General features: G+C 36.7%; 1 protein-coding gene across 1 annotated transcript in view; it reads right to left on the reverse strand.

Moving 5' to 3' along the window:
* The window catches only part of LOC143248264 (QRFP-like peptide receptor), a 75156-nt gene extending 66460 nt beyond the window's left edge, over positions 1-8696 (reverse strand). The window contains exon 1 of the mRNA XM_076496675.1: positions 8548-8696. The gene's annotated coding sequence lies outside the window, so the exon portion shown is untranslated. The remainder of the gene's footprint in view (positions 1-8547) is intronic.
* Positions 8697-10403: the final 1707 nt, after the last annotated feature.

Genomic DNA, 10403 nt, shown 5'->3' on the forward strand with positions numbered 1-10403 from the left:
TTACCTGTTGTAGTTCTTCTAACTGAATTGTTTAGGTAGTAATTACCTGTTGTAGTTCTTCTAACTGAATTGCTTAGGTAGTAATTTCCTGTTGTGGTTCTTCTAACTGAATTGTTTAGGTAGTAATTTCCTGTTGTAGTTCTTCTAACTGAATTGTTTAGGTAGTAATTACCTGTTGTAGTTTTTCTAACTGAATTGTTTAGGTAGTAATTACCTGTTGTAGTTCTTCTAACTGAATTGTTTAGGTAGTAATTAACTGTTGTAGTTCTTCTAACTGAATTGTTTAGGTAGTAATTACTTGTTGTAGTTCTAACTAAATTGTTTAGGTAGTAATTACCTGTTGTAGTTTCTCTAAATGAATTGTTTAGGTTGTAATTACGCATTGTAGTTCTTCTAACGAAATTGTTTAGGTAATAATTACCTGTTGTAGTTCTTCTAACTGAATTGTTTAGGTATTAATTACCTGTTGTAATTCTTCTAACTGAATTGTTTAGGTATTAATTACCTGTTGTAGTTCTTCTAACTGAATTGTTTAGGTAGTAATTACCTGTTGTAGTTCTTCTAACTGAATTGTTTTGGTAGTAATTACCTGTTGTGGTTCTTCTAACTGAATTGTTTAGGTAGTAATTACCTGTTGTGGTTCTTCTAACTGAATTGTTTAGGTAGTAATTTCCTGTTGTAGTTCTTCTAACTGAATTGTTTAGGTAGTAATTACCTGTTGTAGTTCTTCTAACTGAATTGTTTAGGTAGTAATTAACTGTTGTAGTTCTTCTAACTGAATTGTTTAGGTAGTAATTACTTGTTGTAGTTCTAACTAAATTGTTTAGGTAGTAATTGCCTGTTGTAGTTTTTCTAACTGAATTGTTTAGGTAGTAATTACCTGTTGTAGTTCTTCTAACTGAATTGTTTAGGTAGTAATTACCTGTTGTAGTTCTTCTAACTGAATCATTTCTTGTACTTACATGCATTTCACGTAAACAGTATTAAAGAAGAACGTACAGTAACGTATGAAATTACAACAAACGTAGAACATTTACAACGAAACACCAGAACAGGATGATTAACACTTGTAAGTTTCAAAAGGGGTGAGTTTGTTTGTTTTGAATTTCGCGCAAAGCTACTCGAGGGCTATCTGCGCTAGCCGTTCCTAATTTAGCAGTGTAAGACTAGAGGAAAGGCAGCTAGTCATCACCACCCACCGCTAATTCTTGGGCTACTCTTTTACCAACGAATAGTGAGATTGACCGTCACATTATAACGCTTTCATGGCTGAAAAGGTGTGTTTGGTGTGACGGGGATTCGAACCCGCGACCCTCAGATTACGAGTCGAGTACCTTAACCACCTGGTCATACCGGGCCAAAAAAGGAGTGAGAGTTACATAACAGACTTTTTCTTGTTGGCCACCTTTTGTCCTTTGACAGAAATACTTTTTTTCACTTAAATCCACACCACAGAAATAATAAAAACACTTAAAAATGGCTTTATCTGTCCTATAATACAGAATCACATTGGATTAGATGTGGCCTACTGGTTAACATACGTGGTACGTGAATCCAAGGGTTCATGATTGGCGATCCGTTTCTGAAAAATACAACAACAACAAAAGCTCGCTCCGGAGTTTTGGATCGTGTGCACACCATAAGAATAATAATTAAATCACACTATTCGAATAGATGAGAGCAGCCCAAAGAAAGCTGTGGATAGTGTTGACTATCTGCTCTCCTTGTTGTCTGTTTTTGTTTCCAAAATTAGGGTTGGCTATGCATATAAGTTTTTATATATCTTTGAGTTAATTTCTATAACAAACAAAATTGCACTTTTTCCTGTGTGCAGGCGTATATGGGAAAAAATATCCATATTTAAATTCATTACAGAGTTGAGAGAGTTATATCACAACGACTTTAAAACTTCACCACGTCGCTACAGTCCATTTGCCACATCCGGTCTTGTTCTTTCTAAAAAACCGTGTATCTTGTCAATAGCCCTGAAGCATTGTTTTATTACAAAAGACAGCGTCGTAAATTATCATGCCTATAATACACCACTCTCCACGTTTTTCGTAATCCGTCTAGTTTATGTGGAATGATAGCTTTTCGGCACCCTTTTAAATACTCTAATCACATAACAATAAGTTTGACATCTTGGTCTGTACGACTTTATATGCACCGGTTAAAGGAAAAGTATGATTGAAAAGTTTATCTTTATGGACCTAAACTCTGTTAGATTCGTTTTGAGGCGGAGATATTTTTTGATTGTGTTATGTACTGATGCCTCTACCACGTGATCCGTTTTTGTCACTGATCTTTGCATTGATCCTTTGTTTACGATGGCTGGGATGCTACTTTTTACAGACCTCTTTCTGAATGGTCCTGGTACCCCAAGTTGATCCACAATCCTATGGCTTCAAATACCATTAAGTACAAGGGACACCCTAATTTCTGAAATTTTAGATGTTCGGTCTGAGCACATCTTTATGATCAGAAAGAACTGTTACCTACCATTGTCTAAGGTGATCAGTTTTAGATAGCATCAGACTACCTACACTACGCGAAACAATATCAAAATGTAAGTGCGACATGTGCCGTTCTACCATGACGTTATAGTAACTCTCGTTTGGTTGGGTAATTTACATATTCAAACTTGTTTTTACATAACATACTGAACCTCGTATATTTTAAAAACGTATAAAAGTATTGGAATTCACCAGAGTATCGAGAAATCATAAATATTATTCAGGAAAGTTTAAGGCTAATACAGAATTTTAAAATCGTATTAAATTGCATATGTAAATAGCCTTTTTTGTAGGATAGCATTGCTTTTATTTCTATACGATACAGACTAGTGTTTAAACAAAATGTGCATCAGAATGTAAGATATTGTGCGGATCAAAGAAAACTGTCCAGAAAAGATAGCCCTTGGAATAGTTTCATTGAGAAAAGGCTTCATATTTTCATTAAGCACGACTGAAAAAATATTGAACAGTTTCTTCGTCAGGTTTTGAAACAACGTTTTAAAAATGCATTGTTGCTTTATGTAAAACTTCTACGGGACGTGACAGAGAGAGGATCCATGTGGGATTTGTTGTTTTGTTTCGGTTCGCAAATTAAACTATGTGAGACACAATATGAAGCTTCTATATATAGAGTGTAATTATCTTTTTTTGTAGTATCTGTGTATATTTAGTGTAGGTAGAGCTGTGACAATTGTGTTCTTATTCTGGGTGTGGAGTTTTTACTTCACAGTTTGTTAACACTATTTTGCGGACTTATTTTCTAGTCTGATGTTCCTACTGACTTCTTTTTTTAAATATTTCTACATTTTTTGTTTGTTTAATAATTCCTACACAGGAGGTCATGTGCTTTCCAAAAATAAGAAAACCTACAAGAAGCCATGAATACGATTGTAAAACGTCAACTCAAGTGAGACATAAACCTATAATATTAACTTCCAAGGGAACGCGAGTTGAACCTTTAAAATCAAATTCAGCGGGGTGAACCTATAGCGTTGAATTTGGTGGGAAATTGAATCTAAAACTTCGAATCAGGCAGTAGAGGGGGGTTTGAAGCTATTTGGAAAACATCAAACAAAGAGAAATTAATAAGCATTAATATTAGTTTTCTACTTGATTGTACTAAGTAGCCTCACGAGCGCTGCTGTTGATTCAACTAGTACTGAATAACCTCAACAGCTCCTCATTTGGTTCAGCTAGTACTTAACAATGACGGCACTATCTCTGCTCCAACTATCTAAATGATGACACAGTATTAAGCTGAAGATAATCCTTCTGTACGAGAGTGTCGACAGGATTATCATTCCACTGCCATATTATATGCCTAACTGTTCCCAGATGAAGGTCATTCTTCACATTAGATCATAGGAAATATATGTCAGCGACTGCGCACTACAAGCTCATTTATGTATAGGTGTCGTGCTGGCAGACCACGAAGACGCCATATTGACACTTGTCACATCCGGGCAACAGTTTGAACACAATTATTGATTGATTGTCACCATTTAATAACAGTGTTACTATCGTGTTTCTCCGATAATAAGACCTACCCATAAAATAAGACCTAGTGTCATTTTTGGGGATAGTTTTAATATAAGCCCTACCCTTAAAATAAGCCCTAGTTAAGAGTGGCAGGAAGAGGAAAGAAATAAAAAAAAATTAATTTATTAATTAGTTTAATAGTTAGTTAATTAGTTTGTTTAAGTATTAATCAGTTAGTTTAATAGTTTGATAATAGTTTATTTTAAATGGTTAGTTTAATAGTTTTACTTTGTAACTTCATTTTTTTAATATATCAAAATAAGACATCCCCCGAAAATAAGCCCTAGTGTCATATTTTGGAGTGAAAATTAATATAAGCCCTGTCTTATTTTCGGAGAAACACGGTATGTTAAGTCTCATCTGCATTTATGCCGATAATTGTTCTTGCCGTGAATGGACTGGTTCAAAATTTTTCATTTCCTATTTATTAAACATTTATGATTTTTGTTTTTTGGTGTATGAAGTGCATCAATAAGAATTTTGAAGTGTGATTTTGAAACTTCCCTTCAACTACTTTCGTATATCTCTCTAAGCCACCCATTATATACTGAAGAGTTTGGACAGGTATCCCCGTTTAGGATTTTCCATGTTTTATTTATGGGCCTGCCGTGGCCGGGTGGTTATGACACTAGACTCGCGATTTCTTGGTTGTGGGTTCGATTCCCCTACCCAAACATGCTTACCCTTTCCGCTGTGGGGAAAGTTATAATGTGCAAGCAATTCCACTTTTTTTTTTGTAAAAGAGTGGTCTAACGTTTGACGGCGAGTGGTGTTGACTAGCCATCTTTCCTCTACTTTATTACTTCTAAATTATGGACGGATACCGCATATAATCCTCGAGTAGCTTTCTCGAAATAAAACAAACGAATAAATCATTTTTCGTGACAAGGAACTACGAGTGGGCGTTTTCAAGTACTGCCTGGCCCGGTATGGGTAATGTAAATTACCCAACCAAACGAGAGTTATTATAACGTCATGGTAGAACGGCACATGTCGCACTTACATTTTGATATTGTTTCGCGTAGTGTAGGTAGTCTGATGCTATCTAAAACTGATCACCTTAGACAATGGTAGGTAACAGTTCTTTCTGATCATAAAGATGTGCTCAGACCGAACATCTAAAATTTCAGAAATTAGGGTGTCCCTTGTACTTAATGGTATTTGAAGCCATAGGATTGTGGATCAACTTGGGGTACCAGGACCATTCAGAAAGAGGTCTGTAAAAAAGTAGCACCCAGCCATCGTAAACAAAGAATCAACGCAAAGATCAGTGACAAAAACTGATCACGTGGTAGAGGCATCAGTACATAACACAATCAAAAAATATCTCCGCCTCAAAACGAATCATACAGGGTTTAGGTCCATAAAGATAAACTTTTCAATCATACTTTTCCTTTAACCGGTGCATATAAAGTCGTACAGACCAAGATGTCAAACTTATTGTTATGTGATTAGAGTATTTAAAAGGGTGCCGGAAAACTATCATTCCACATAAACTAGACGGATTACGAAAAACGTGGAGAGTGGTGTATTATAGGCATGATAATTTACGACGCTGTCTTTTGTAATAAAACAATGCTTCAGGGCTATTGACAAGATACACGGTTTTTAGAAAGAACAAGACCGGATGTGGCAAATGGACTGTAGCGACGTGGTGAAGTTTTAAAGTCGTTGTGATATATCTCTCTCAACTCTGTATTGAATTTAAATATGGATATTTTTTCCCATATACGCCTGCACACAGGAAAAAGTGCAATTTTGTTTGTTATAGAATTTAACTCAAAGATATATAAAAACTTATATGCATAGCCAACCCTAATTTTGGAAACAAAAACAGACAACAAGGAGAGCAGATAGTCAACACTACCCACAGTTTTCTTTGGGCTGCTCTCATCTATTCGAATAGTGTGATTTAATTATTATTCTTATGATGTGCACACGATCCAAAACTCCGGAGCGAGCTTTTGTTGTTGTTGTTTTTTTTCAGAAACGGATCGCCAATCATGAACCCTTGGATTCACGTACCACGTATGTTAACCAGTAGGCCACATCTACTCCAATGTGATTCTGTATTATAGGACAGATAAAGCTATTTTAAGTGTTTTTATTGTTTCTGTGGTGTGGATTTAAGTGAAAAAAAAAGTATTTCTATCAAAGGACAAAAGGTGGCCAACAAGAAAAAGTCTGTTATATAACTCTCACTCCTTTTTTGGCCCGGTATGGCCAGGTGGTTAAGGTACTCGACTCGTAATCTGAGGGTCGCGGGTTCGAATCCCCGTCACACCAAATATGTTCGCCCTTTCATCCGTGGAAGCATTCTAAAGTGATGGTCAATTCCACTATTCGTTGGTAAAAGAGTAGCTCAAAATTTGGCATTGGTCGGTGATAACTAGCTGCCTTTCCTCTAGTCTTAAGTTGCTAGATTGCGGACGGATAGCGCAGATAGCTCTCATGTAGCTATGCGCTAAATTAAAACAAAAAAACAAGTACTGCCTATTGGAGCTTTCAGGAGCAAAAAAATAATAACAACCTTGTACCAATCTCATTATTCAGTGTCTAAACGTGAGAACTTTAATAATAGTTTACAACAAGGATTTATACTAACTGTTTATCTTCCATATAAGTAATCATATCTGAACACATCTGAGTCATAATGTAGACACAGCAAGCCAACAACAACGTTTCTAAAAGTAAGTTTGGTTTAGTTTGAATTTCGCGCAAAGCTACACGAGAGCTATCTGCGCTAGCAGGCCCTAATTTAGTAGTGTAAGACTAGAGGTGAGGCAGCTAGTCATCACCACCCACCGCCAACTCTTGTGCTACTTTTTTACCAACGAATAGTGTGATTGACCATCACATTATAACTCCCCCACGACTAAAAGTGCGAGCATGTTTGGTGTAACGGGGAATCGAATCCGCGACTCTCAGATTACGAGTCTAGTGCCTTAACCACCTGGCCATGCCGGGCCTTTTTTTTTAAAAAGTAAGTTTAATGCTATACTTTACCACATGTCGCAACTTGTTTGATTACGATAAATCCTAACTCAGCAAGTTATTTCAAGCAGTAATAAAAGATTTTAACTTCTAAGTTGCCTCCCGCTAGTACGGCGGTATGTCTTCGGATTTACAACGCTAAAATTAGGGGTTCGATTCCCCCGGTGGGCTCAGCAGATAGCCTGATGTAGCTTTGCTATAAGAAAGCACACACTTCTAAGTTTATAAATAATATTAAAATATATCCTGCTTAAAATATATTATATATATATATATACATGTATGTATGTATGTGTATATATGTGAAAAACGAACCCCAGCACATGTTACGTGGGTTGCTGAGTAAGAATGAGGTACTATAACTCTAATATTAGAGGTTTCATATGGAATATACAGCCAATAACGGACAGTTTCGAGATTAAGAAAAAATAGGCAAATAAATTGAAATACCTTGTTTGAAAGTGTTTATATTTGAGGGAGGCCTGAGGGTAGTCTGTTTATGAGAATAAAATGCACCCCCGTTTTCAGTTTTCTTTGCATAACACTCCTGTCTTGTGGAAATTGCTGTTTTACAGGCAGTTTTGTGACTTTCTCATTTGGTGTTTCAAATATTGGATCTCACGAAAGTTATGCCTCATACACTAAAAGTACTATCTCCAGAACAATCAACGTGAATTTCTTGATTACTTTAAGTCCTTTAGTGTGTTTTTTTATTATTTCTTATAAAGAAGGAAGAAAAAACAACTTTTGTTTTTCTAAAATAAAACTCACATCAAGAACAACATTTTATCTGGATGATATAAATCAAATTGTGATTGGTTTGGGTTTGAATTTCGCGCAAAGCTACATGAGGACTATCTGCGCTAGCCCGCCACTAATTTAGCAGTGTAAGACTAGAGGGAAGGCAACTAGTCATCCCTACCCACCGCTTGGGCTACTCTTTTACCAATGAATAGTGGGATTTACCGTCACATTATAACGCCCCCACGGCTGAAAGGGCGAGCATGTTTGGTGTGAGGAGGATTCGGACACGCGACCCTCGGGTTACGAGTCGAGTGCCTTAACCATCTGGCCATGCCAGGGCCTCTAATTTTAACTGTTTAGATTAGTTTTAGTTATTAAGATGACGAAACCGAAAGTTCTTCCTTTGTCAGATTTTAGTAAATTAAAAACAGTAAGTAACTGTATGAGATATACAGAATATGACTAGAAATATTGATTGTAAAAGTAGCATAGAAAACCAAATCTACTGATTTTAAAATTGTCAGCTTTATTTCCCGTTTATGTCGCCTTAGGTTTAAAGTTCTCTCTCACGATATATCTCTAATCCTGACTTATCAGATCGTTTAACACCATTTATCTCACCAAATATACTAAGGAGGACAGTACTAAGATCTAAACAAATTGAGCTGATGTTTCGCTATCTAAATCATTCAATAACTTCATTATAACTGATGAACAAACAAACAAAAGAAGGGCGAAAAAAAAAGATTCATCTTACTGTTAGCAGTCACTTTACGCCTCCTGAAAAAGTGAAAACAGTTTTCCGAAATTCCACAGAGCAGACTTCCGAGGAAGAATTCTTCTTGTCAAACGCAAGTCTTGCTCGGAGGGGAGGGTAGTGTCGTGGTTGAAGCGAAAGAAGTTTCTCAAGTGAATGCACGAGACAGTCTAGAGGGCTGCGGTAAGTGCTGCCCTATCTTGCGCGATGCTGAGCATGATGGGATACGTTTGAATAAGATGTTAAAGAATTAATGTAAAAAAAAAAACAGAAGAAAATATAAGGGTAAACAATACGCATTGGATTCGAAAATTACACGATCAGAAACGCAATAATATAGAAATAGTTGAGATATATATATATGTTATATACATATAAGTGTAACACAACTACTGTGTTGCCTCTTATACGTGGAATGAGTCCTCGTTACAGACTGCATAGTCCACAGCTTACGTTGTGAAGTTAGACATCTTTAGAAAAAGTCACTGATTCAATATATTGAGTTCACAGGTCACGTTATGCAGTCCTACTCCTTTATAGGAAGCCATCAATTGAATATATTGAGTCACTGGTCACGTTGTGATGCCGTACACCTTGATAAGAAGTCACCGATTCAATATATTCAGTTTACAGGTCACGTTGTGATGCAAAACGCCTGTATAAGAAGTCACCGATTCAATATATTCAGTTTACAGGTCACGTTGTGATGCAAAACGCCTCTATAAGAAGTCACCGATTCAATATATTCAGTTTACAGGTCACGTTGTAAAGTCTTTACGTACAATGAGAATAAAACTTCGCATTTCTTAAAAGCTCGTCACAGTTTACTTTACTTTTATAAACATTAAGACACATGAGATATCAACTTATAACAGCGTTTGTGATTACATAACTTAAACAGTTGTTGAACACTAAATGTTACTCGAATCGTTCAAATTGTAACATATAATTATTCCATGTTCATAATATTTTTTCTCAAAATATTAAAGGGTTTAAAGAATTCCTAATGTGAAACAAAGTTTTGTTTGTTTGTTTGTTTTGAATTTCGCACAAAGCTTCTCGAGATCTATCTGTGCTAGCCGTCCCTAATTTAGCAGTGTAAGACTAGAGGGAAGGCAGCTAGTCATCACCACCCACCGCCAACTCTTGGGCTACTCTTTTACCAACGAATAGTGGGATTGACTGTCACATTATAACGCCCCCACGACTGGGAGGGCGAGCATGTTTGGCGCGACGGAGATGCGAACCCGCGACCCTCAGATTACGAGTCGCACGCCTTAACACGCTTGGCCATGCCGGGCCATGAAAGAAAGAAATATTTACGGGTATATTTCAAAACAGCGCCCACCGAACGTGGTTAATTTAAATTACAAGTTACTTAAATATTATTAATGTGTGAATTGTGGTATTCAACTATTTGACGCCAAACCTAATGTGTATTACACCAGCTCCAAACTTCATGAACCAAACGAAGTTTCCAATTTCAAAAACAAGAGTTTTTTTCTTCTTTTTGAATTTCGCACAAAGCTACTCGAGGGCTATCTGCGCTCGCCGTCCCTAATTTAGTAGTGTAAGACTAGAGGGAAGGCAGCTAGCCATCACCACCCACCGCCAACTCTTGGACTACTCTTTCACCAACAAATAGTGGGATTGATCTTAATATTATCACGCCCCCACGGTTGAAAGGGTAAGCACATTTTGTGTGGCGAGTCGAGAGTCCTAACCACCCACATAGGCCGAGCTGTCAAAAACTAGAAACTTACGAAATGTCATTATTAGCGCAGGACAAGAAATAAATATGGTATGAAACTAGAACAACCTACTAAACTTTACCTCTAAGGTATTCTGTTTATAGA

The sequence above is a fragment of the Tachypleus tridentatus genome, chromosome 4 (genome assembly GCF_004210375.1).
Source record: "Tachypleus tridentatus isolate NWPU-2018 chromosome 4, ASM421037v1, whole genome shotgun sequence".
NCBI lineage: Eukaryota > Metazoa > Arthropoda > Merostomata > Xiphosura > Limulidae > Tachypleus > Tachypleus tridentatus.